This window comes from Brassica rapa, chromosome A09, assembly GCF_000309985.2.
Source record: "Brassica rapa cultivar Chiifu-401-42 chromosome A09, CAAS_Brap_v3.01, whole genome shotgun sequence".
Classification (NCBI taxonomy): Eukaryota; Viridiplantae; Streptophyta; class Magnoliopsida; order Brassicales; family Brassicaceae; genus Brassica; species Brassica rapa.
This window is the reverse complement of record NC_024803.2, coordinates 27473605-27499643: the sequence shown is the minus strand read 5'-3', so window position 1 is coordinate 27499643 and position 26039 is coordinate 27473605. Positions and strand designations below refer to the sequence as shown.

The window sequence follows — 26039 nt, the reverse complement described above, 5'->3', positions numbered from 1 at the left end:
AGTCGTTTTTTATTTAGAGTTTAGGATTTATCCAAGGGTTTAGGGTTTACCCAAGGGTTTAGGGTTTACCCAAGGGTTTAGGGTTTAGGGTTTAGGGATTAGGATTTAGGGTTTAGTGTTTTGTTGACAACATTAAAAATATATATTTTTTTAATTCTTTTTTCTGTAACTATTATCTTTTTTTACTTTTTTATTTTAAGAACATAATATTATTTGAGAATATTTTGTTTCCTTTTTTAAAAGATTTTGAATTTGAAATAATGAAATTATATTGGTTGGTGAACCTAGAGGTTCACCCTAGGGAGTGAACCCAAGAATGACTCTTATACTTTTTACCTTTTGATCTTTAGATATTCTATTAGAATTCATCAATGGAATTGTTCTAAGATGGAATTTGGTTTTTACGAGCGTATCTCAAGCATTGTCCATGACCTGACACATTTGGTCCACTTCATTCCAATTTTCGCTTGTCCTTCGCGACTCCTAATGTATATTTTTGCTAAAAAGTAGATTGGGGCTTTCACGACTCCAAATGTTTATTTTTCTTTTTACGATCCATGTTTTTATGGCATACTCCCAAGTTCTTTGATGTCAGTTGTTTAGTTTATTAATTTTCTATTTACTCTATTTATATTCGAGAAAATTGGTCTTTATACCCCAATTTGAAGTCATAATTGTTGGGAATGTGCAAGGTCATGTCCAACTTTCTAGTGTCCGAGTAGTATGATATTATCCACTTTAGATATAAAAGGATGGTCTATATCGATTTACTTTTGGATTCTTTTCAAAAAGATCCCTGTATAGATATAAAAGGATGGTCTGTATAAGGTAATTCTTGTCTAAATTTACAATGTGAGACTTTGTTGGATACCTCACATTCTCTCTCTTCAAACTAAAGACCATTCATCTTGTGTCCCACAACTAAATTTCCAGAATCTCCTGACTTGATCTCTGCCACATATCCGCCATTCATATCTCGAAGGGTACTATTCATATTTTGAAGGGTACCATTCATATCTCGAAGGGTATTTTGGGCTTCTTGCAGATTTCTTGTCATTTCGTCCTGATACCAATTGTTGGGATTGTAAAAGCTCATGTCCAACTTTATATTGTCTGATTAGTAAGATATTGTCAAATTTGGGTATAAGAAGCTGGTCCGCGTGAATTTACTTTTGGATTCTTTCCCAAAAGATCTTGTACCAATTAGAGTTGAACATCTCTTTATATATTGGACACTCCTAGTCTAAACTTATAATGTGAGACTTTATTTGATATCTCACAATAATTAGCTAAGTGCCCTTCCTTCTAAACTCAACAAATCCTTTCTGATTTTAACCCCATATCTATGCAACCCTCTCATAGTTGTGTCAGTTTATGTGTAAGCTTGTATGTCAGTCTATGTCATAGCTTGTGGTCATACTCATGAACCAAAATCTTCAAATAAAATATTACTCGTTCAAAAAAATAAAGAAAATCAAAAGAGAAGAAACAAGAATAAACAAAGATGTGTAAAATCCAAATATGACGAAGAAGAAAACGAGATTGATTTTGCATTTCTCTCATAAATTGATTTTGATTCGGCGACGCTGACATCAAATGGCAAAGATTGGTTGAGTTCATCTTTATCTTTGATTCTTCTTTTTCTTAGATAAAAATGTTTACTTTGCATTTCTCTCATAAATTTTTTTATTTTCTATGTGTAATATTTTATGATATAAGTTTTATTTTATTTCTCACTTTGGTTCTAAGATTATTAGTCTAAGATTTGTTATCTGGTACATTTTTTTTAAAAAATCATTATTATCTGATAGATAATTTGATAGTTGGTACATATTTTGTTAGTTGATGCGAAAGACTTTGTTATTAATTGACAATACGGTTTGTATAGTTGATAAATGGTTTCACAGCTTGTACATTGTTTGGTGGCTGACAAATGGGTTGATACATGGTTTGTTAATTAATATGTTGTTTGATAAATGGTTTGTTATCTGATTAATGATTTGTCACGTGGTACATGTATTTGTTATCTGATACTTTGTTTGATAAACGATCTGTTATCAGATAAATGAGTGGTTACCTTCTACTTAATTTGGTTAGATGATACATTATTTGATACCAAATAATTGATAAATGGTTTGAATGATGTTATAGACTTGTCGCTAATTGATATATCGTTTGATAAATAGTTTTTGTTAGTTTGTACATGGTTTGATACTTGGTTTGTTAGCTAACAAATAAATTGATACATGGTTTGTGAATTAATACGGTGTTTGTTAAATGGTTTGTTATTTGATACTGTTGTTATCTGATATATATATGATATCTTGCATATTTGCATTGTTTTATCCATTCATCCATTAGCATTTTCATCATATAGATTAGGATTTAGCCATGTCTAGGTTGCATTTTGCATTCACTGTCCTCATTAGGTGTTGGAGTGCCACATGGAGTTCTTGGGGACATTTGGATGCATTTGGAGCTTAAAGGACGTGAAACAGGTGATCATTGGACGAGCAGAGCATGGGAGCGAGGTTCCGCAGCGACGTCATGAGGTCGCTCCAAAGCACCTCTCAGAGCGACCTAGCTAGAGCGACCCCGTGAAGTCGCTCGCCATATTCATCCCGTAGGAAGCTAGAGCGACTTGCCCAGAGCGACGCACCGAGGTCGCTCGCATCTCACACCCTTCTCGGAGCGACCTCCCAAAGCGACACCCCGAGGTCGCTCGCGTCTCTATGGCGAGACGACACGAAGCGAAGCCTGGAGCGACCTCTCAGAGCGACCTACCAAGGTCGCTCCCGATCCAGAGCGACCCGTTGGAGCGACACACCAAAGTCGCTCGCGACCTCTCGCCCGGACACACCAAAAATCGGCCCTGGAGCGACTTCCCGGAGCGACACCTGCAAGTCGCTCCGCGTTATTTTGCTGCCGAAAATCATGATTTCTTAAGGACCTTTTTGCAATTTATTTTGGACGTTTTGCACTTGGAAAAACCTATGTTTTAAACATCTTTTGTAGCCACCAGTGGCAGATTATCTTTTAGCTTTTGATCTATTGAGAAAGACACAAGAACTCTCTTGAGAAGTTCATCTCTTGGATTTTGATTGTTATGTTCTTGTGTTTTTGTTGATTTCTTATCTATTTCTTTACATGATTAATCTGAAATCCAATATGGGTTTAAGAGGAATCATGGAGATTAGTGAGTAATCACCTTTTGAATTCATGGGTTAGGGAGATTAAGGGTGATTAGGTTAGAGCTAGGATGTTTTAGTGTAGATCATTCATATTTCCTTGCTAGTAGAGTAATCATAATGCATCTTCTGAGTTGGCCACTCAGTTGTTGATCCTTAGGCATTTCTCACCCGAAAGGTGTTCGATGAAATGCCCGAGACAACTCTCCTAGGCTTTTAGTATACTTTGCCAAAGACATTTGTTGTTAAAGGTACTAAGATAGCTAATAGACTTGTTAGTAATGATTGCTTTCATATTATTCAACCAAAGACATTTGATGTTTGAGATATGTTAGCAAATGAGCATTCATCTAGACATAGAGCTTGCTTAGAATTGTGTCTAGGCTTAAGGTTGATAGTTTGATTGATCATCTGCCATCCTTAGTTTGATACTTGATCACCCAAGGTCTAATCCCTATACCCATGAGTTCTCTTTTCCTTTAGTCAAGAAAGTATCATTCTGTTATTGCTTTCTAGTTTTAGTCATAGTTTAAAACCCTTCTAAATCATTGGTTGCACTTAGATTAAGTGAGTACTTGCATTCTCAGTGCTTTGATATCCCTCAGAACTGGTTCGACAATCTTCTATACTACAACATTTGTCTTAGGAGCCTTGAAAACTCCTAACATCAAATTGGCGCCGTTGCCAAATTCTGAGTAGATTTGAACATTGAGATTTAGTCACTTGCTTGAGACTAAGTCATTTTTATTTTCTTTTGTTACTGATTCTCTTTCTTCACCTCCCTTTAATCTACAGGTGTATGAACTTGAGGAGCAGGGGTCCATCAAACCTAGTTCCAATAGCTGCAGACATCAGAGCTTTAGAGAGAGAGTGTGCTAGAAATAGAAGAGAAGAAGAGCAACAGGCTCACTTGCAGAGATTGAGTACTGATATGGGAGACATACCTCAAAACCAACAGCGAGCAGCTCGACCCATTGGCACTTACGACCGCCCCAACATTCATGGTCATAGATTGGGAATCCGAGCACCCGCTGTGGCAGCCAACAACTTTGAGATCAAATCAGGACTCCTCAACGTGATCGAGAACAACAAGTATCATGGCTTGGCTCTAGAGGATCCATTTGATCACTTGGACAGGTTCGACAGCTACTGTGGGTTGTCAAAAACCAATGGTGTGTCCGAAGATGCCTTAAAGCTCAAGCTATTCCCTTTCTCTTTGGGGGATAAGGCACGTCAGTGGGAGAAGTCTCTACCCAGTGACTCCATCACTACTTGGGATGACTGCAAGAAAGCATTCTTGGAGAAGTTCTTCTCTACTTCAAGAACTGCTAAGCTGAGAAACGAGATTTCCAGCTTTCAACAGAAGAACTTGGAAGGCTTCAGTGAAGCCTGGGAGAGATTCAAGGGCTACCAAGCTCAATGCCCACACCATGGCTTTTCTAAGGAGAGCTTGCTAAGCACATTCTACCGTGGTGCTCTTCCTAAGTACAGAGCCAGACTGGATACAGCTAGCAATGGGTTCTTCTTGGGGAGAACTGAGGAGGATGCAGAAGAACTGGTTGACAACATGGTAAAGAGTGATGCAGTCTACAGTGGAGACCACGACAGAAGCAGTAGAACTGAGGATAAGCAAACGAGGAAGGAGTTGAAAGCTCTACAGGATAAGATAGACATCCTCCTTGCTGATAAAGCTACCCAAGAGCAGCTGCACTTTGTCGGCAACCCAAGCCAAGAGACACCAGCTATTGTCCATGAAGTTGAGGGTTTGGAAGGTCAGGAAGAGCTGTGTTTCATCAACAACAATGGTAGCTGGTACAAGAAAGAACCCAACTTTCAGTACAACAACTACCAACAGAAGTCCTATTCCAACAACCAGCAGAGTGGCTATCCGCCAAGAAACAACCAGCAAGGCAGCTATCAGCCTCAGCAAAACCCCTCGTCTGGTTCCTCTGCTCCTCAAGAGAGCAGCACTGATACCTTACTGAAGCAAATCTTGGAGTCTCAGACTAGAAGTGAGAAGCAAGTTGGTTATGAGTTGAAGAACCTTCATTCCAAGATTGATGGGAGCTACAATGAGCTCAACAACAAATTCTCACACCTTGCTTCTACAGTCAGGAATTTAGAGAATCAATTTGCTTCCATGAACACTCACCAGAATCGCCAGCAAGGATCTCTACCTGGAAAGTCTGACCAAAATCCCAAGGAGGCCAAAGCTATCACCCTTAGGAGCGGTAAGCAGTTACCTCCTAGAACCCTCACCAAGGATGCTGAGAAATTAGGTGAGGGGGTTGCCATCAACATAGATGATGAAGTGGTGATTGTTGATGAGAAGATCAATGACGAGATCTTGGAGAAGATAGTGGAAGCCAAAGGTAAAGGAAAGGTTGGAGAGGAGAAGAAGACAGTAAAGGATGGTGAAGTTGTTACTCCAGCAAGTGAAAGTTCTTTTGTTCCTCCTCCCTATGAACCCAAACTTCCATTCCCTGGTAGATTCAAGAAGCAGCTGCTAGAGAAATACAAAGCTCTGTTTGAGAAGCAAATGAGTGAAGCTCAGGTTGCAATGCCCATCATCGATGCTTTCATGTTGATTCCTCAATACAACAATTTCCTGAAAGATGTTGTAGCTGCAAAGAAGAAGGAGATGGAAAGCATGATGAATCTTACCCATGAGTGCAATGCCATCATCCAGAGGCTTGATGTTCCAGAGAAATTAGAGGATCCAGGAAGCTTCACACTACCTTGTGCTCTTGGACCTATGGTATTTGAGAAAAGTCTCTGCGATTTGGGAGCTAGTGTCAGCTTGATGCCTTTGTCTGTTGCAAAGAAGCTTGGATTCACTCAGTACAAGAAGTGTAGACTCTCTCTGGTGTTAGCTGATCGTTCAGTGAAGTACCCTGTGGGCATCTTAGAGGACCTCCCTGTGAAGATTGGAAGGTATGAGATACCTACAGATTTTGTGGTGCTTGAGATGGGTGAGGAGGCTCAAGATCCATTGATTCTAGGAAGACCATTCTTAGCTACAGCGGGAGCTATTGTTAATGTGAAGGAAGGCACGATTGATCTCCATTTGGGTAAAGAGAACATCCTCCACTTTGACATCAAGGAGAAAATGAGAAAACCAACTGTGTTCGGGCAAGCCTTCTACATTGAAGAGATGGCCACTCCTGCTGATGAGCATCTTGAAGAGTTACCACCTGAGGATGACGAGAAGGGAGCATCTCCCTCTACTCATTCCCTATAGAAGGTAAACCACCACACTCCCTTGTATATACCATTTCATTTTTGCATATTAGTCTTCTTTTCGGTATCTCTCTCTACTTGACAACACAGAGACTGTGTAACTCAAGTTTGGGGGAGGTACCAAGTATTTGATCATGTTTGCTTTGATGTTGTTTCATTGAGTCATGCATTGCATACCTATTTGCATATTAAAAAAAAAAAAATCAATCATTTAGTTTGCATCATTTGCATTTTTAGGAGAGTCTAGAGCATATAGGTTGCATTCACTTGCATTGGGAGCAATGATTTGAATGCCTTGTAAAGAACACTACGTTGCACTTGACTAGCTTTTGCACCTCTCAAAAAGACTTGTATGTTTCGAGCCTTGAAAACTCTTCCTGAAACTTGTTGATTGCTGAAACTCAGTCTTTGAAGTCAACTACAACCTTATTATAAATGAATGAACTTAATGCTTCTTGCTTAGGGTCCCTTGTGTACTGAGTCATGGCTATACACACTGGAGTTGTCACATCTTTTATGCCAATCTTTTTGACAAACTCTAGTGGTAGACCACTCCCAAAACCTTTCCTTCCTTTTAAGCTTTCATTGTTTGATGAGTGAGGCCTTCTTCGGAAAGTCTTACATGCGCATAATGTTGAGAGTATCGGGAACGACAATGCTTGATCTTCATTTTTGCTAGATTGGACACTCTTTTGTCTAGCTATAGGTGGGAGGGTGAGTGTTGTGATCATGATTTGGGAGAAATGAAAAATAAAAAGGATAGACTCTTTGTGCTTAAGTGAATCGATTTTCTGGGATAAGTAGAGAACCTCTAGCTCTAGTTTTGAAAAGTCTTGGCCCCCAACCTAAAAAAAAAAAAAATATATAAAAAAAAAAAAAAAGAAATCGAAAAAAAAAAAAAAAAAAAAGAAAAAGAAAAGAAAAAGGGGGGCTAGCAAAGTTGTTAGGAGCTAAGAAATGTTTTGAGGTTGTGAAAAATCCCTTGTAGATTTCAAAGAGAAGGAGTTAAAGTTCTTAGGATCTTTTGGTGAGAGATGTGAGTAGGGTTTGACATTGGGAAATGATTGTGTGATTTGTATGTTTGGGAAAAGGGTAGAACAATGGAGATTGAGCATTGTATGCATGAGTTGGTCCCTTTCTTAGATATATTATGTGCAATGTCAAGGCTACTTGTTTTGAGAGTAAACCACCTTAAAGATCATATGTTTTGAACCTCTTGAATCACTTGAATAAAAGCCTTCCCTTACCCAACCAAATGACTTGGACCAACTGAACATTTGCAAGAATTCACCTGATGTTTTGTGCTTAATGAATGTGAGAGTTGGTTGATTTGAATGTGTGGATGCTTGATGATGAGTGTAAGAACAAAAAGAGTTAAGATAGGCCTAGAGAAGCTAGAGTGTAATAAGAGAGTGTGCTAGTTGTGTTTCTTTTGGCTATGTGCTCCCACCTTCAACCTCTCTCCCTATGAGTTCTAGAAAGTTCACTTGTGGACAAGTAAAAGAACAAGTTTGGGGGAGTTGATATCTTGCATATTTGCATTGTTTTATCCATTCATCCATTAGCATTTTCATCATATAGATTAGGATTTAGCCATGTCTAGGTTGCATTTTGCATTCACTGTCCTCATTAGGTGTTGGAGTGCCACATGGAGTTCTTGGGGACATTTGGATGCATTTGGAGCTTAAAGGACGTGAAACAGGTGATCATTGGACGAGCAGAGCATGGGAGCGAGGTTCCGCAGCGACGTCATGAGGTCGCTCCAAAGCACCTCTCAGAGCGACCTAGCTAGAGCGACCCCGTGAAGTCGCTCGCCATATTCATCCCGTAGGAAGCTAGAGCGACTTGCCCAGAGCGACGCACCGAGGTCGCTCGCATCTCACACCCTTCTCGGAGCGACCTCCCAAAGCGACACCCCGAGGTCGCTCGCGTCTCTATGGCGAGACGACACGAAGCGAAGCCTGGAGCGACCTCTCAGAGCGACCTACCAAGGTCGCTCCCGATCCAGAGCGACCCGTTGGAGCGACACACCAAAGTCGCTCGCGACCTCTCGCCCGGACACACCAAAAATCGGCCCTGGAGCGACTTCCCGGAGCGACACCTGCAAGTCGCTCCGCGTTATTTTGCTGCCGAAAATCATGATTTCTTAAGGACCTTTTTGCAATTTATTTTGGACGTTTTGCACTTGGAAAAACCTATGTTTTAAACATCTTTTGTAGCCACCAGTGGCAGATTATCTTTTAGCTTTTGATCTATTGAGAAAGACACAAGAACTCTCTTGAGAAGTTCATCTCTTGGATTTTGATTGTTATGTTCTTGTGTTTTTGTTGATTTCTTATCTATTTCTTTACATGATTAATCTGAAATCCAATATGGGTTTAAGAGGAATCATGGAGATTAGTGAGTAATCACCTTTTGAATTCATGGGTTAGGGAGATTAAGGGTGATTAGGTTAGAGCTAGGATGTTTTAGTGTAGATCATTCATATTTCCTTGCTAGTAGAGTAATCATAATGCATCTTCTGAGTTGGCCACTCAGTTGTTGATCCTTAGGCATTTCTCACCCGAAAGGTGTTCGATGAAATGCCCGAGACAACTCTCCTAGGCTTTTAGTATACTTTGCCAAAGACATTTGTTGTTAAAGATACTAAGATAGCTAATAGACTTGTTAGTAATGATTGCTTTCATATTATTCAACCAAAGACATTTGATGTTTGAGATATGTTAGCAAATGAGCATTCATCTAGACATAGAGCTTGCTTAGAATTGTGTCTAGGCTTAAGGTTGATAGTTTGATTGATCATCTGCCATCCTTAGTTCGATACTTGATCACCCAAGGTCTAATCCCTATACCCATGAGTTCTCTTTTCCTTTAGTCAAGAAAGTATCATTCTGTTATTGCTTTCTAGTTTTAGTCATAGTTTAAAACCCTTCTAAATCATTGGTTGCACTTAGATTAAGTGAGTACTTGCATTCTCAGTGCTTTGATATCCCTCAGAACTGGTTCGACAATCTTCTATACTACAACATTTGTCTTAGGAGCCTTGAAAACTCCTAACATCAATATATTCAGATAACACATAGTTTCATAGCAAAGAATGAGTAAGAGAGAAGATTCAGAATCTGAGAAATGATGACCATAACAAGATAAAGATGAGAAGGAGATCAACATAGATTTGAGGTAAAATTGAGTTGGTGGTGGTTAAAAATTCAGAATAAAGATTGATGATTGCAAAAGAGATAAGAGCAATGAGTTTCTATAGAGGATTCAATGTAGAGGAAAAAGAGTGCGGAAGGAAAGTGATGGAGGTAAACGGAAAGAGAATATAAGAGGAAGAAAAAGAGGGTAAGAGGAGAAAATAAAGTGTAAGAAGAATGTAAGAGGAAAGATAAATGAATGGGAAATGGTAATTTTGGAAACTTAAGGCTAAAATGTTATAGCAATTTACATATACATCAAATCATATGCATTTTCTTAATATTGTTTCCAATTGAAGGTATTGAACTAATTGTCCCTTTAAATTCTTTGGTTAGTTTTATAAAACAATTAAGACTATTTTTTTGGGCTTAGTTTGATTATATTCTCGCTGATTTTTAGTATGACTTTGGTTTCTGTAAATTATTTGATCCTTAGAATTTCTCGATTGTGTTTGCTAATGTACAATAAAAACTAGGGACATATTGCGTAGATGGGGATTGATTAAGCAAAAATAGTAGAGTCCAAAATTCTGGTTATTGCTTAAATTATGCACTATGGGCTCCCAAGGCTCATATATGTATGGATAATTCTTCTAAATAGTTTTATAAAAAAAAATTGTCACCAAAATGACCTCCAAAGAAAAATGACCAAAAGATGTTTCATTAAAAAAGTGAAAGACTTTTTTACCTCTTGCTTTATAGATATATACATATTAATAGACATAATAATAATAAAATAATAATAAATAAATAAATAATATTTTTTAATAGTTTTGAATTATATGTTTTTCAAATTCAAACTTTTTATAACTTTTTTTTTCAATTTTCTTTTATAAAATTCAAAAATACTTTTTGAAACTATTTTCAAAATTATTCTTTTAAAATTTATTTAATTATTTTTAAAATTTTTAAATCCCACTCTCAAAACTCCACCCCTTAACTCTAAACCCTAAGTCTATATTAGTTAACCCTAGAGATATAAGTGCATATTTACCCTTTAATGAAACTTTTTTTGCTCATTTCTTCTTTGTGGCCTCTTTTAAAAAAAAAAAACAAAAAAAAATTACCATATGAAATTTCTCTATATGTATTCTCATTGTTTACTTAAGCATCACTGACCTTTAATTCTTATATCGATTAAAATATATGTTTTTAGCACCATATTGTCTATCTCACTTAATATGACTAGACCATACATAGCATATATACAACTAATTTGTAAAGTTATTTTTCATATAAAAGTTTATGATTTTGCCTAACTAAATTTATTTTACCAAGTTTATAAATAATGTTCCTAATTTTCTTATTATATAAACGCAAGCAGAATCATATATATATCTCTGAAATCATTACAAATTTAAATCCAGTTAACTCAGTGATTAAAAAGAAGAGATTATTTGTGTATATATCCATGTGTCTCGTAATTAGGAGAATATCTTTACTTTTTGAAACTAATTTTCATTCCGTTTTTGCTCCTACTCTTGCATCCCCTGCAATTGTAAAACTACATGTCAGAACATATGTCTTTACCCTCTATCAGATAAAAAACTTATTTTCAATTTATTAACACTAGATCCTTTCTTCGTGTTACGCGCGGATAATATATTTAAATTTGTTAAATTTATCATTTTTAGTTGTATGTGAATTTTTGTATATTAAATTATATATAACTAATTTTTAAATTTGATTTTTTTTTTATATTTTTAGTTTGAAGTAAGTATTTCTATTATATATAACACAATTAACTAATAAAATATGAAGAATCAAGTCCGAGATTTTAGAGTTATGTAAAAAAAATATAATTATATATATAACATAAATTATCTTAGTTTAAAAGATCGGAATCTCATCTCGAATAAATTCATGAAAATAAAAAGTACTCCAATAACCTACTTAACATATACCCCCTTTTCAAAAACAAAGTGTACTTAATAATATTTTTTTTACGTGTAATACTTGGAAACTGACAATTGAATATCGATCTAGAATATTATTTTAATATATCTAATGGTAAAATATTAATTGTAATAAACAAATTTTGAATTTTGTAATATTACATGAATTAGAAGTCTTTAAAATATAAAATCTATTTTATTAACAAAATATTTGTTTTATTAATTTATTATTTTGACGGGACAAAATATTGCTTTAGTTTTATTTGTATATTAATTTTTTAAATAATTTAGTTTGTTTTTAAGTAATTTTAAAATTATCAAGAATATAATATATTTAAAATTATTTATTTAAATATATCCAAATATGATGTCTCTTTTTATGTGTGTTTGCGTTGAGCATATTTAATTTGTAGTTTGTATATTTAATAACACCTTGTTGCGTGCCGTTCTATGGTTTTAATAAATGTGTTGTTATTTCATTTCTATTACTACTAACATGATTTTTTTAGTGATGAGTGATAATGTATTTTTAACGTTATGTATATATTTTATCGTATATTTTCTAAATCTTCATGGTGGCACTTTTTTTGAATCATTTTAATTAGATAATAGGTTTAAATATGTAAATAAAACTGTGTATGTTGTAAATTTAGACTTTTTAGTGTAACTGAGCACTATCACTTATGAAAATTATATTATGATTTTATTTTACTAAATCTTTCTTTCTGTGTATATTTTTTGTTTTATTTTGTATTTTTACAATTATATTGTCTTATTCTTTAATTGCAGAGAATTGATATTTCCAATTTTTGTTTCATATACCTTAAAAGTATTCGGTTTATTTTTGTTTGTTTTTTTTTTCCAATTACAATGTACATTTCGACCGTTTTTTGGATCAAACTACTAAAAAGCTTAAACTCCAAGAATGGAGTGAGAATTTGTGCTAGATAAAACTGATTTAGCAACTAATATAGTGAGATATTATAATATTAGAAAGTATGAAAACTCTTTTATGTTGTCCTACAGTGGACATAATTAAGTTGTTGTAAGACGTTATAAAAGAAAATTAAGTTGTTGTCAATTGATTCTATATTTGTGATAACTAGAAATACATCTTTATGTCTTCCTTACAAAATTCTTAATTGGTTTACAGTTCGACCATTTCTAATATACTAAGAGTAACATAATATTAGATATTGATTATCTCATTCCAATTAGGAATGCACAGAATGAGAGAAATTCAAAGTGAGACCACTTTACAATTTTGTCCTCATATCTATATAAAGGTAGTTTATAGATTACTCTACATGTTTCAAAATGTAATCAGTTTTAATTAAAATCTGTAATATTTAAAAGTTATTACTTTAGAAAACTGTCATTTAATATATAATTTTAATCAATTACACCGTAATTTACATAATTTAATTGGACACACAATATCTAATAAATAATTTAATTTCTCTTGTTGAAGTCAATAATATTTTATCTTCGTGTCTAATGTAAATTTTCTTCACGGCAGAAATAATTAAACAAAAAGATACTCAATAAAAATTAAATCGTCTCACTTAATTGCAGTATCACAATACTAAAAGAGAGATTTCCTCAAAATTTAGGCATGCCACGTCATCAAAAATATTCAACCAATCAGAACATTTTATTTTTGTTTTGGGTCTCAGTACGTCTGGGCTTAGGTGTGTCGGTTTATTTGGTTTCATTTGGGTTTTCTTTTTCATTTGCCTAAATCTAGAAACCTAACAATCTACGACTAGGAAGTCACGAGTCTCTTCTCCTCTACCACTTCGTCTTCTTGCCGTGAGTTCTGATCCATCCATCAATACTCCACAATCAATTTCTTCTTTATGGTTTCGTTTCATCTCCCTCTTTTCCTCCTTTATATACTGCTCTCTTTCCTGTGTACAAATCAAAACCTTAAAACGCTCAAACATCGATCCATCTTCAAAGGAATAATTAGGGTTTTCTTCTCAGCTTCAAACAAATCTCAAAGTGACCTTTTAGATTTCTGATATGCAGTTTATCTCCTTCAACCTCTACATCTCCCCATCTTTAATCACTCTCTTCCTTGATCGATTTATCCCTACTTATATATTAGAACTGTGTTGATCGATTATATAACTCTTGGTTTAATTATCAAATCTGTTTAAATCTGCAGAATTCTGTGATCCAAGGCTTCATCCTTGCCGGTCTTGCGAATCACTATTGTCCATCACTGCAGAATTCCATAATGCAACAGGAAGTCAGAGAAATCTGGATTTCTCTCCGGTGCAACAAATGTGTAAATCTCCATGTCACCGGTGTTATCAGGTTTGCGTTGTTTATCCTATACAATTTACTAAAAACCAAACCATCATTTTAATACTGAATAACCCTTGGAATACTTTCTTTTAAGGTTTCGGGCTGAACTTGCTGTGGATGATGGAAAATATAGCGCTATGTTTGTAGTCTTTGAAAGGAGATGACAAAGCTGACCAAGCTGACCAAGCAAGAAGCTGCTGTCCTTACGCTTGAGGAGGTATTTTTTTTGTTTGTCTATAGGAATACATTTAAAATATATTTTAAATGTCTGCGTTTACTCTCGAAAACTCTCGACGCATTGAAAATACTAAACTACTACAGATACCAAACGGTGGATATGAGGAGCTACCAAGCTGCCTTGGAGAGCTTGCTGGGAAGGAGTTTTTTTTCAAATTCGTGTCACACATTTTTCACCGTATCTTCACTGTATGATCAACTATCACTGAAGATCTCATCATTGACAATCAAGCTGTGGTGGGTTTATCTTAGTGATGATCTGCTTCACTTATTCCTGATTTTATTTAACACCTACGTAATTGACTAATTATATGGCAGAAGGCCACCAACAAATTGCTTCCACTCAGTTAAGGGGAAGGTGGATTGTTAAGAGCATCATCCAGCGAGGCTGTTGTTGCGGCCAAGCTAGGCATGGGTGGTGACATAGCAACCCCACCAGGGATTGAGGAAGTGGAGAAAACCCGCAAGCGCCACCGTGAGTAAAAAGACCGTGTTAATTCAATCAGCTTGTCAACCCCACTTTCATTCCGCTGTTTTAAAATGACTCTCCTCTGTTTCGCTACCTTGAATCTTTGTTTTTGTTTTGAATTTTCTGCAACTATTTATCATTTTTTTTTGTCTTGAAGCGTTAATGAAGAGATTATAATATATTTCATCGTGTTGTTTAGTCCATCCATTAAAACATGTTTACAAAGAAACACATGATACGTTAACACAACATCATCACTTGCGTTTTGAACATTCTAGATTTCTCACTTGGAAACTAATTAGGGACCCTCTACCATTTTAAAATTTTGAATGGCTCAGAGCTTAACCTATATATCACTCTCTTCTGATATTTCTTTCTATCAGTCTCTTTTGGTCCAGTTTCTTCTTCTTTGGCCGCATGATCATTCCTAAAAAGATGATCATTTATTAATTATACGAAACTTATCTATAAAGTAAGAGACAAAGGAAACATGCAGCCAATAAGTAAGTGTGTGCGCCCAGGGCTTAAATTAAATATCATTATCTTTATCAAATGGTAAAGAAAAACTTTGTATCTTTTTGTTATTGCCTCATTTGGGACCCTCTACCGTTTTAAAATTTTGAAAATAAATATGGATGACTGAAATCGTACAGGAACTTATGATTTTATAACTAACAAAAATGAAAACACTCTCACATTTATTTGAAAATAAATACACAAACGTTCCACATGTTCCATAATATATACTCCCTCCGTTTCCGAAAAATAAAATCAATTCAAGATTTTTGAAAAAAAAAGAATCTAACACCTTCCCAAATGTTTCATTTAGAAACTTCTGCAGGGATCACACATAAAAGAAAAAGAGGACGTCTACTCGGATCACGCAACAAACCAAAAGGTGTGTCATTACTCTTAAAATATAGTATTACCTTATCCAAAATCATAATATTTTAAATTATGAATGTATTTCGTAGTCCACCAGATATGCGATCCACCAACGTTTAAACCCAAGTTTAATGATTGTAAGTTTAAACAAATTATAATAATATACTCTTCATCGGTATATATTCATAAACTAATTTAGTTATCAAATTTAATCGTACGGGTGGCTGTGATAAGTGTGACCTTTATGGTATAAGATTCTTTTCAGCCTAAAAACATTATTGTTCCTCGATGTCTTATGCTTATATTCTCTTAAATGGATTGCTTACAATTTAACCAGTGAGACAGAAAAATGGACGAGGGATGAGAAAAGCCATCTTGCTATCTAAGCGAACAGAAATGAATCAGAGTTAAAACTCCTTCCCTGATGATGAATACCTTACTACTTCCAAGTACGTCTCCCTATTCTATTAATTAAGTAAATGGTTTCCTATTACTAAGTTATGTTCACTGATTTATTTCAAAATAAATTTCAGGTTCTCCAACTCAAGAAAATCCCATCACATCTACCACCCTCTTCGTCAAAAAGTCCACCATCTTATTTTTGATTTCCGCTTCTCTGTTTTAAGACTTCAGCATTTTCCCTTAATAATGATAATGACTTTACTCTGCTTCTAAATATGATTTAAAACAAACTTAAATTTTAAAACTGATCTACTGTACTTTGGACAACCAAAAAAGTTTGGTAAATCAAACAAATAACAGCTAAAACATCATCACATATGCGTTTGAGATTAAAATAATATAAGCTAACTCCAAATTATCGTAGATTATCATCTAAAAAAAAGTTTAAAAGCACTTTCCGCGCGTAAAAAATCTCAAACTACACATAAAAATATACAAATTATAATAGATGGGCAATACAAAATAAATCTCATTCCTATGATGTGTGCAGGACATGCAGCCAAAGATCACAACAACCAAAGCGACCACCTCGGACCATAACCAATAATCGTTAGGATCATTAGAATGTGGCCCATCACAAACCACAAAAACAAAAATGCTTTACTAGGAACAACTTTCATGTGTCTTGATATCCATGTTTGTCTAAAAAATACTATGTTTTTTTTTATTCCAACTACATTTAAAATGATTGCTTTTAACCACTAAACATGAACAACAAATGGAAGGGACGGTGCCTATTTCTACGTCTGATAAAATGTACCAACGGTTCGAGGAAGGGAAAATTTATCAAATTAGACATTTTAATCTTCTTCCCAATAACCAACGGTACAAGCTTACCGTTCATCCATACATAATCAATATCAATGAGACATCAATTATTACACAAATTCAAGAAAACATTCCACCAATTCCTTCATAAATATTGCGTCCCCAACACTACACCCGGTTGATCAGCTTAGCAAGTGCAACCAACTTCCTCCCAGGTAAAAAAATACCATTACCTATCTCATATACCAATAAATTCTCTATTTTTGTTACTAAAAAAAATTATTCCCACAGATGTTGTTGGCCGAATATGCCTCATCCAAGGAAGTGATATATATAACCACAACACAGATACAAAGATCATCATTGGATTGCTTTTAGACAGGTACAAACATTTTATTAAATAAGATTTGTTTTTTCACCAAAAAATATATAATACAATAATGTTTTGTAGATCTAAAGTGGTACGTCTAACTATATGGGACAACGAGGCGGCTATTACAGAGAGCTAAATCGCATATCTATCACGAAAAACCAAATCGTAATCATAACAAGTATCATTCCACAGTTACATGAAGGTAATCAACTAAACATAAAGTTTATGTCAAACTAAATGCTTACAAATATTTCACTTTTACAGGGAAACTATCACTCACAACCACATCAGGATTGCGCTTTTACTTTGACAACGACATTGATATCATACAACGCTTCCAAAAGAGGAATAAATTGCTGTCATAAGCCTGATAGCATAAGTCCATATGGGATCAAACTACAAGACAACAAACGAGACCAGTCAACTATTTTTAAATTTACATTACTGCTTCCTACGTCAATTAAAATAATCATTGTATCAGTAAGTACCAATAGCCATTGATAATACTTTTTTTTTAACATTCAGTGATTATTTTAATCCTAACACTATTTTACATTAAACATAATTTAAACAAAAATATATTAATCTAATATGATATTCTACTTTAATATTTTCATAGAAAATAACCCGGGCGTAGCCCGGAAACGACTCTAGTTGCTCTAATAATTACATAGTCTTCAATCGATTCCTCTTTCTTTTATAATTGTAGTCTTCAGTGAGATATAAATCTTTTGACTCATATATAAACAATTTTGGATTTGGCTGTAATGTGAGCCAAAGATAGATGACAATATCTCAATAAGTATTTCACAATTAAATAAATGGAGAGTATATTTCGGACTTACTAATTATCTAAAACAATGCATGTTGTAAACATATCATTCTGGCTCATCTAACAATATTCGTCTAAAACAATGCATAAAGGAATGGTGGAAACAAACTATATTATATAGAGCACTTAAGTCTTATTTCATAAATAACAAAACAGATATTTTAAATTCCAACGAAACAAAAAGATGAGGCAACTCAAAGCTAATATGACCCTGAAACAATGAGTAATCCATACCAAAAAACACAAAAGAACCATTGATAATTCATACATCACAAATGTGATTTATTAGGTGCACAAGTTGATCCAAATCTATAAAACTAATAGGACAGAGATTCGAGGAACGCTTTTTAAACAAAATTAATGGTAGAAACTTATTCAGCAAGTTCTTCTTCAAAACCTGAAACAATGGGTATATTCAGCAAGCTCTTGCTCACTACATATCACAATGCCAAACTGCCCCATAAGGTGCTCTGATTGTATTTCGTAAGTCCTATCAAGATCTATATAAACCCTAATGAGCAAAGGAGATCTGGATGGCAAGTCAAGAAGAAATGTAAAGATAAGGTATTAAGGTATACCTCCACAATCGAATAGGTTACCCTATTCATATCTTAACTTTGGCGCTTCATTAACAACCTATGAACCAAAACTCAATCAGAAACCTAGCAGTTTGAATCAGATTTTTGTTTTTTTGAAATTGGAACAGTTTTCTAATCAAAAGATTGATATCTATAATCTGCAAACTTATTTCTGAATTTGCTCAATTTCTCTGCCAAGATCATACACCCACAAATGTCAATTTCAGTTCAAAATATGAACATAAATATAACGCAGACAATAACACATCATTTCTGGTAGACCAATACCAAAACAACAAATTCCCTAAATCCAATCAGATACGAAACCCAATCATAATGTATGAATGGCTCAGTAAGAACTATAAAGCTAACTCCAAAACAGAAGCATATCAAACATGTGAAGGATTCAAAAATACGTACTTGCTCATAGAGAGGAGTGTTGAAGACACAACTTTTCGGGAATCTTATTCCATCTGCAAAAGTTCACCTGGCATATCAATTAAAAGGGAAAGTTTTTGTTGTTCCTAAGCTGATTCAGAGAATATGCATTTGTGTTATACGACCATAAACAATTGATAACCAAATAAAACAACAAAGACGTTTCAGGTCATTTTAACAATAACAAAAAAAAACAATCAGGAGGTTATGGATAAAAAGGATTCTAATGTTTTACCTGGAGGAACATTAGCAGGGCCTTTGGTCTGAAACTGCTGCGGATGGTGGTTTTTCTGAGCAAGGCTGACTGTAAACATGGGATCCCACTGCTCATCGGGGAACTTGGACGCCTAATCATGTAACCAATAGAATGAAATGTAACCCATAAATATCCAACATAGCCTTGATGGTAAAAGCTTAATAGATAATGTTCTTACTTCAGAAACATTAAAAGGCTCGTGGCATCCCATAATCAAAACCAAAATCCAACTGAGCAAAATAAGGGAAATTCTGAATCTCAACAACTCACCTGTGACCAATCATAAGGGATCAACTACGCCGATCTTACACTCTTCTGCATATCCTGGCTCTCATCGATTGCTGCCATTGTCACGGCAGTGATGTTCTTGTTGTCTAAAACAGCAGAAATCGCTCCATACTTGATTTCATCATGAGATCGTGATAACATTCTTAAAAAGTATTGTCAAGATGTTCACCACTAAGTTTCAAAAAAAAAGAAAAAAAAAGATGTTCACCACTTTGCAGTACCCCCAGACTGAGATCATGAAGTTCAGAAAGCTCTTGCGAAGAGTCTTCACCGCAATAGATCATCGGCAAAACAGCTGAGAGTGGACCAAACGTTAAGATTGGCTCTTCGAGAACTGGATCAGGATACTTCTTCTCATATCATACTCTGGTATATGATGACACAGAGAAAACATTTTTCTGCACACGAAAAATCACTATCAGAATCAAACAAAACAAAACAGAGCTCGAGATATTTGAGTCAACAAAAGCATATATATTTAATCTTTTAGGTATTGGATTCGTTCAACAAAAGGTGAGGATTTATTTACTGGTCAAGGTTTTTCGATCTTTTAGAAATTGAAAAGTCAGAAGACGTTTAAGGTAAGAGTTCGGGTTTGTATGGAAGTGTGTTTTGAAGAAGCTATTTAGCAATTTATATATGAGTAGAAAAGGTGGAAGGTAGGAAAGGAGAGGAGGTACAGTAACAGAGATTGCATGAACCAAAACGGAGAAGACGAAGCGGATGAGGCAGAGTCGATTAGGATATTAGTGTTGCTGAAGTGGGTTTGAACTTGGGCCTTAACGAAATCTAATGAGCTCACACACAAAAAGCCTGAAATTTTCATTCTTGACTTAAACTGGGGTGATGTGGAGAGATGAAGATCTATGATTGGCTAGAATTAATAGTCCTACGTAGACAGGCTAGATGAGGAGTATATTTAGCTTTTAGTATTTAATAATAGTCCTATTTCTCCAATCTTTTTATCTATTCATCTCCTCTCACCATCTCTTTTTTTCTGCTTATATTCTTTTGTTTATAATTTAATTATCGAATATCAAACAAAATGAGTGGAAACCTCATCTCAGGTACGTTTGAAATATTTCTTGCACCAGTTTTCTTTTATCCAGGCGTGAGATTGATGTACACATGCTGGTGATTAGAACCCCTTATATCCAAAAAAGTTTGATTGGAACAAGGAAACTGCTCAAACCAGGCTTTATTACCAAAACACCTGTCCAACCTAGACTGAATCCAATAGTTATATCTCTTCCCTCCCCAGGTAAAACCATTCCTATGACTGGGAAGTTCTTCTAGTTTACCAGCCTCCACCATCTGGTTAAACGGAACAAAAGACTCATCAGACCTCCACACCCCACCTATCTTTTCTCCATTATGTAAAATATCATTAAAGTCTCCAAACACACACCAACTATCCCTTCTATTCACACCTATCCTACTCAAGCGTTCCCATAACTCAATCCTACTGCTCCAATCCGACAGGCCATATACACAAGACCAAAAAAAAGAAACTTCTCCAAACTGTAATATACAATCTATCAAGTTCTTGTTTACAACCTTAAAGTCAATATTGATAGACTTCTTCCAAAAAATGGCAAGACCCCCCCCCCCCCCCCCCCATGCCCATCAGGTTCTGCCGATACTAGTCTCCATCAAAAACAACACCTCCGAAAAATGTTTTTGACGCATCTCCTTTAGGCGTGTAATTGTCAGGTCCTGAGGGAATCCCAGTCCCTGACAATTCCAGCTAATAATGCTCATCAGGATCTTGGTGATCCCTTGTGCGGGATCACCCTTGCATCTTTACGCCTTGCAATTTTTCCGCCCGAGCACTCTTCACCCTCAATCCTTCTTTTATAACCAACTTTCTGCTTATCCACTTCAGAGCCATATAGTTATTAAACACTTGAAGTACCACTTCTCTGTTCTTGTCTCTTTCTTATATAAGGCCTTCTCCTGGTATTATTACTCTTTTGTGGAACCCTGGATGGTCTGTTCCCAGAGGAAGAACCATATTCCGTAGAGTTACCACCAAAGCGCAAAAACCAGCATTTGCCTCATTGATCTTCATAGCCTTAGTTATCTGAGGATTAGACAAATCCTTCCTCTCCACACTGCTCTTGCTTCTCCCAACTTGAATACTCATGTCTCCAAACTGTTCCATTGAGTCACCACACCTCCCCGCTCTGAACGCATAATCCATGAGCTTTTCTTTCATTCTCCTCTTACTTCCCGAGTTTGCTCAGTTACATTGAGATCAAAATCATAGACCACCCCTTTTCCTTTATCCAGTTGCTTAGTAAATAGAGGAGTAGATTCCAATCTTAACATTGATTTCTGAGTAAATGGATCTTTCTCAGCTTCTGCCATAGAAGAGCGGACCCTATCCATTCGAACAAGCTTGTCATCATCAGTGGCCATCATCATATACCTTCTCATCTCCTCTAGCACTTCTTGTGCAACCTTCCTCCTTCCTGTCTCTCTGCAGATACCAACTTGATCCTCAGAAAGAACACCATAAAGGGGATCATTTTTTCTAATAAATTTCTCCAAACCGCCTCTATCCTGAATAACTCTTTGTCTTCTACCCAAAGCCTCTTCTTTTCTCTTTTTAACCAATAGAGGACACACATCGTTAGAGTGGTTTAGACGCTGACACTCATAGCACGTTTTTTAAATCCTCTCATAATTAAAGTAGACTATGGCAGAGCCCCTTTCAGGAAGATTCAGCAACTTAGACTTCCTCAGAGGCATGGATACCTTGAAGCGGATTAACACCCTTACATACTCCCTACTTTGCGACTTTTCTGGATCAAAATCCACCTCTTTGACTTCTCCTAACAAATCTGTAATCGCTTCAGAAGTATAGTAATTTACCGGAAGGTTTCGGATTTTGATCCAGATCGGAATAAATTGAAGATAGTCTGGAGGTGGTCTCTCCACCCACCTATCAATAGCCAAGGTCCAATCACTGAAAGTGTGTACACCTTTCTCTAGTATTTCTTCCAGGTCATGTTCATGATCGAAGATGAATTAAGATCTCTCCTTCAACAAGGCCACTCCTCTCACTTTACCACCCTTGTGTCACTTGCAAGGCATGCTGAGGATGAGCTTAGCCATCTTCTGGCAATCCGGATTCAGGATCCTCCCAATCAAATTTCTGGAATTCTTCTGACTCGATTTGAACTGTGGGAGATCCGGCATATTAAACGGTTGATCTTCTTCCTCTAATGACAGTTCCATCATAGCTTTATCCATCTCCTAAGACATGATGTATTTTTCAGATGATTATAAGAACCACCGCCTGATAATAAGAACAAACCCTAAAAACTCTGAAGATTTAATTGAAAAAACATTTTTTTACTGAAGAGGTGAGTTATGAGTCACCGGCACACCAACCAAAGCTCCACTCACAAAAACAGACGATATTTTTCGCAAGAGAGAAACTTAGCCTAAACAAGGAAAAATTCTTTTAAGTCGCCGTTAATTTAGTTTGCTTTTTGTGGTTATTCTGAAGAAAAACACGGACTCGTGGGTCGATATAATATGGTTTTCTTTTTTTTTTGTAACTGATATAATATGGTTTTCAAGGTCAAATTTATCAATTACCGGCGGGGAATCTACGTTTCTTAATAAGAAAGTCATTTTCTTTCCTAACACAAAACTATACTTTTTCATAAAGGTTAAAGTGTTAATCGTAGCAAGCTCCACCTGACTAATTTATTCATTTTATCCAAATTTATCTAGTAAATTCTAGATATTCTCAGCCAAACATGGCGAAGTTCGTGGATTTACATCTACCCCGTCGATGATTTTGTGTTTGTTTTTTTTGGTAAAAATGATTTTGTGTTTTTCTTTGGTAAAAATGGTTTTGTGTTCTAGCATAACAAAGTAATATTGTACAATATAATCAGAAGATTAACGCAACAAACATATGAAATCGGAAAACTTGTCTGCCCTCAACTGTGTGACTATGCCCATATGGTTTCTTGGATTTTTTCTCTCAATTTTTTTTATGGTATAGGACCATTGATAATTGGTATACGTTGTCTTTATGGTTGGTTAATGTAATCAGTATTTTTGTCTAAAAGGCTTTACTAGAATTTGTCATTTGTAATTTTGTATTGAATCCAGTTCAGTTGATTTGGATGTCTGCTTTGTAAGAATTTACTAGATTTTGACCCGCGCTTCAAAAGCGCGGGTTTTCTTACAATAAAAAGTTTAATAATATTAATGATTTTTGTATGTTATTATGTTACAATATCGAATTATATCAAAACATAGAATTTTATAAAATTATATGATTTATGAATTAATTTATTTAAAATTTTGTATGTATATTGTTATGTAACTCTTTTTAGGTCTAAACATTTTGTTTGGTTCGAATAAAAACCGATCCGAATCGGTTCAGATCCAAATCTACGGCAAAATATTTATTGGGTATATTTCAAACCCACAGTGTCGGTTTAGGTTTGGATTCTACAGAGATCTGAACCGGTACCCTGAGTATCTAAAATGTATTGTATATATTAAATATATTTTTCTGTTTCAAATATGTCTTCGGTGTCACGATTATTCTTTTGTGTTTCAGATTCGGTTTTCGGTTAATATTTCAGATTTCAAATAAAATGTTAGATTTTTAGAAACATATTTTGTGTATACGCATAAAATTTTGAATATAATAAAAAAACTTTAAAGTATTGTCATGTTTCTATACATTATGTTTTACATAGAAGTTTTACATTCTGTATATAAAAAAATTTGGTTCATATAATATGTTAATAAATTTTGTAAATCAGCCTTTATGTGGAGCAGATAAATAATCATCATAGCTGACAATATAAACTATATATCTAAATATTATCTTTCTTGTATTTGAAAACAAATGCTATTATAATTATTTTCTGTTAATAAGGACAAAATCTGGTGGCAGAATCTTTTAGTTTGGCACAAATATTAAACATATTATGTGGAGTTGATTAATTAAGGTTATATAAATATTTTAATGAAAGGGTACAACAATCTTTTATAAGTAGATTTTTAGAAACTGATTCCCTTTTAATAGTATAGATACTCTATTGATCACTGTAAATGGTATACACCTTCTTCTTTAAGTTTTTTTTAATGGAGGTATCTAAGACCAAATCTTTTGGATACTTACACAAGATATAGTAAAACTTGTCTTTGTCAAAAATCAAGACAATATATTTGTTAGGTTTTAAAGTACAACGATCTTTTTCCTGAGAAAGCGTCTGGTAAGTGAAATATTGATCCTTGAAATCAGTGATTTAAAAATTTTAGTCAAAAAGTAATCAGCGATTTAAATTATGCTACCTTATGTATGTATTAGAATAATAACTAGTCTAAGCAAATTTTATTTTTTAAATTAATATTATATACTGTTTTGTTATGTACTTAATCCTATGCACCGTGCGGGTCTACATTAATTAGTACTAACAAATACACTAATAGTCGGTTTAATTAAAAAACATAACAATGTGCAAAGTTTTCATTGGCTCCAGTGTACACTCGAACATGATTGTTGTTTTTCTAACTTGTAAACCTCCATGTACAAATCATTTTGTTTCCGATGTCAAACTTTCAATAGTGACTGGCGGGGAATATACCCTTTGTCTAATAAGAAAGTCGATTGTTTTCAAATACGAAGCTATGGTTTTATATACATATATATATAAAGAAAGCTTGAAGTATGTAACTATGTATGATGCAACATTATGGGTTATAAATGTCAAAAGTCAATTCCTTCCGAGGAAAAGTGGCAGGTTCATGGATCCACATTTCTTTCCTCGATGACTTTTTATCACCCAAATTAATCCTGAAGATTTAATTATTCATGTCTCCTCTAATGATTTTGTTATTATCTTATTATAATAAAATGATTCCTTCTTCATGAATACAAAACTCAGTCCCTCGTCTCCTTGATGTATATTATAAACTTAAAAACACGCTTAACTCGATTTGGGTTCACAATAAAAGGTTGTTTGATGAATATATTTAGATAATTTTTCTTTTAAAAACATTAAACTAGGAATAGAAAATTTAGAGTATGTTGGCAAATGGCAACTCTATACTTTTAGCATCATCTAAATTGACTAATCTCTCTATACAATGGGTGCAGTCCTCAGTAATATTTTATAGAGTGGATTAAAAGTAATCTTTATTAGTCATTTTCGACTCAAAATTTTAATTTGCAGTCTATATTTAGCTCATATTAAAATTATATTATCATAATAGTATACATAATGAACTCAATCGTACTATCTAAATTGGACAACATCTAGTTGCGAATTTTCTGCTCACAATTTCATATTGAATTATAAAAATCTTGACAAAGCACTTTAAACATGTACAAATGATGCATGCAACCTATGATTTGTATTAACATTATCATGTTTATCTTCTAGATTTAATAAATCTAATAAAATATCTCTTTCCAGTTAAAAAATCAAGAACTTCTGATCTGATACAATTGCCCCTTTTGCGAATCATTAATAGTCTTGAATTAGGGCTCGTGGCTCCTTGATACTTCTAACGGCTTTTCCGCAACATCAAAAGCTCAAGTGGACATTTTCAAAGTAGTTATTCCAGATTTAATATAT

At 34.8% G+C, this 26039-nt stretch overlaps 2 long non-coding RNA genes and 1 other non-coding gene across 6 annotated transcripts; 1 reads left to right on the top strand and 2 right to left on the bottom strand.

Annotated features, from left to right (window-relative positions):
* Positions 1–4518: 4518 nt before the first annotated feature.
* Positions 4519–4625, bottom strand: LOC117128620. The gene has a single exon (XR_004452014.1). It is a non-coding gene; the product is annotated as a small nucleolar RNA R71 (small nucleolar RNA).
* A 7348-nt stretch (positions 4626–11973) lies between these two features.
* LOC103840418 lies at positions 11974–16331 on the top strand. The gene is made up of 4 exons (XR_004451988.1): positions 11974–13842; positions 13928–14050; positions 14155–14307; positions 14389–16331. It is a non-coding gene; the product is annotated as an uncharacterized LOC103840418 (long non-coding RNA).
* A 1722-nt stretch (positions 16332–18053) lies between these two features.
* On the bottom strand, positions 18054–24333 carry LOC103840417. 4 transcript variants are annotated; one of them, XR_004451986.1, is made up of 6 exons: positions 19949–24333; positions 19310–19817; positions 19111–19222; positions 18858–18910; positions 18438–18495; positions 18054–18359 (listed from the first exon to the last, which is right to left on the bottom strand). It is a non-coding gene; the product is annotated as an uncharacterized LOC103840417 (long non-coding RNA). The 4 variants fall into 4 exon arrangements; XR_001955915.2 differs by having other exon boundaries at positions 18858–18924; positions 19402–19817; positions 19949–21052; XR_627611.3 differs by having other exon boundaries at positions 19402–19817; positions 20100–21050.
* Between the last annotated feature and the right edge of the window lie 1706 nt (positions 24334–26039).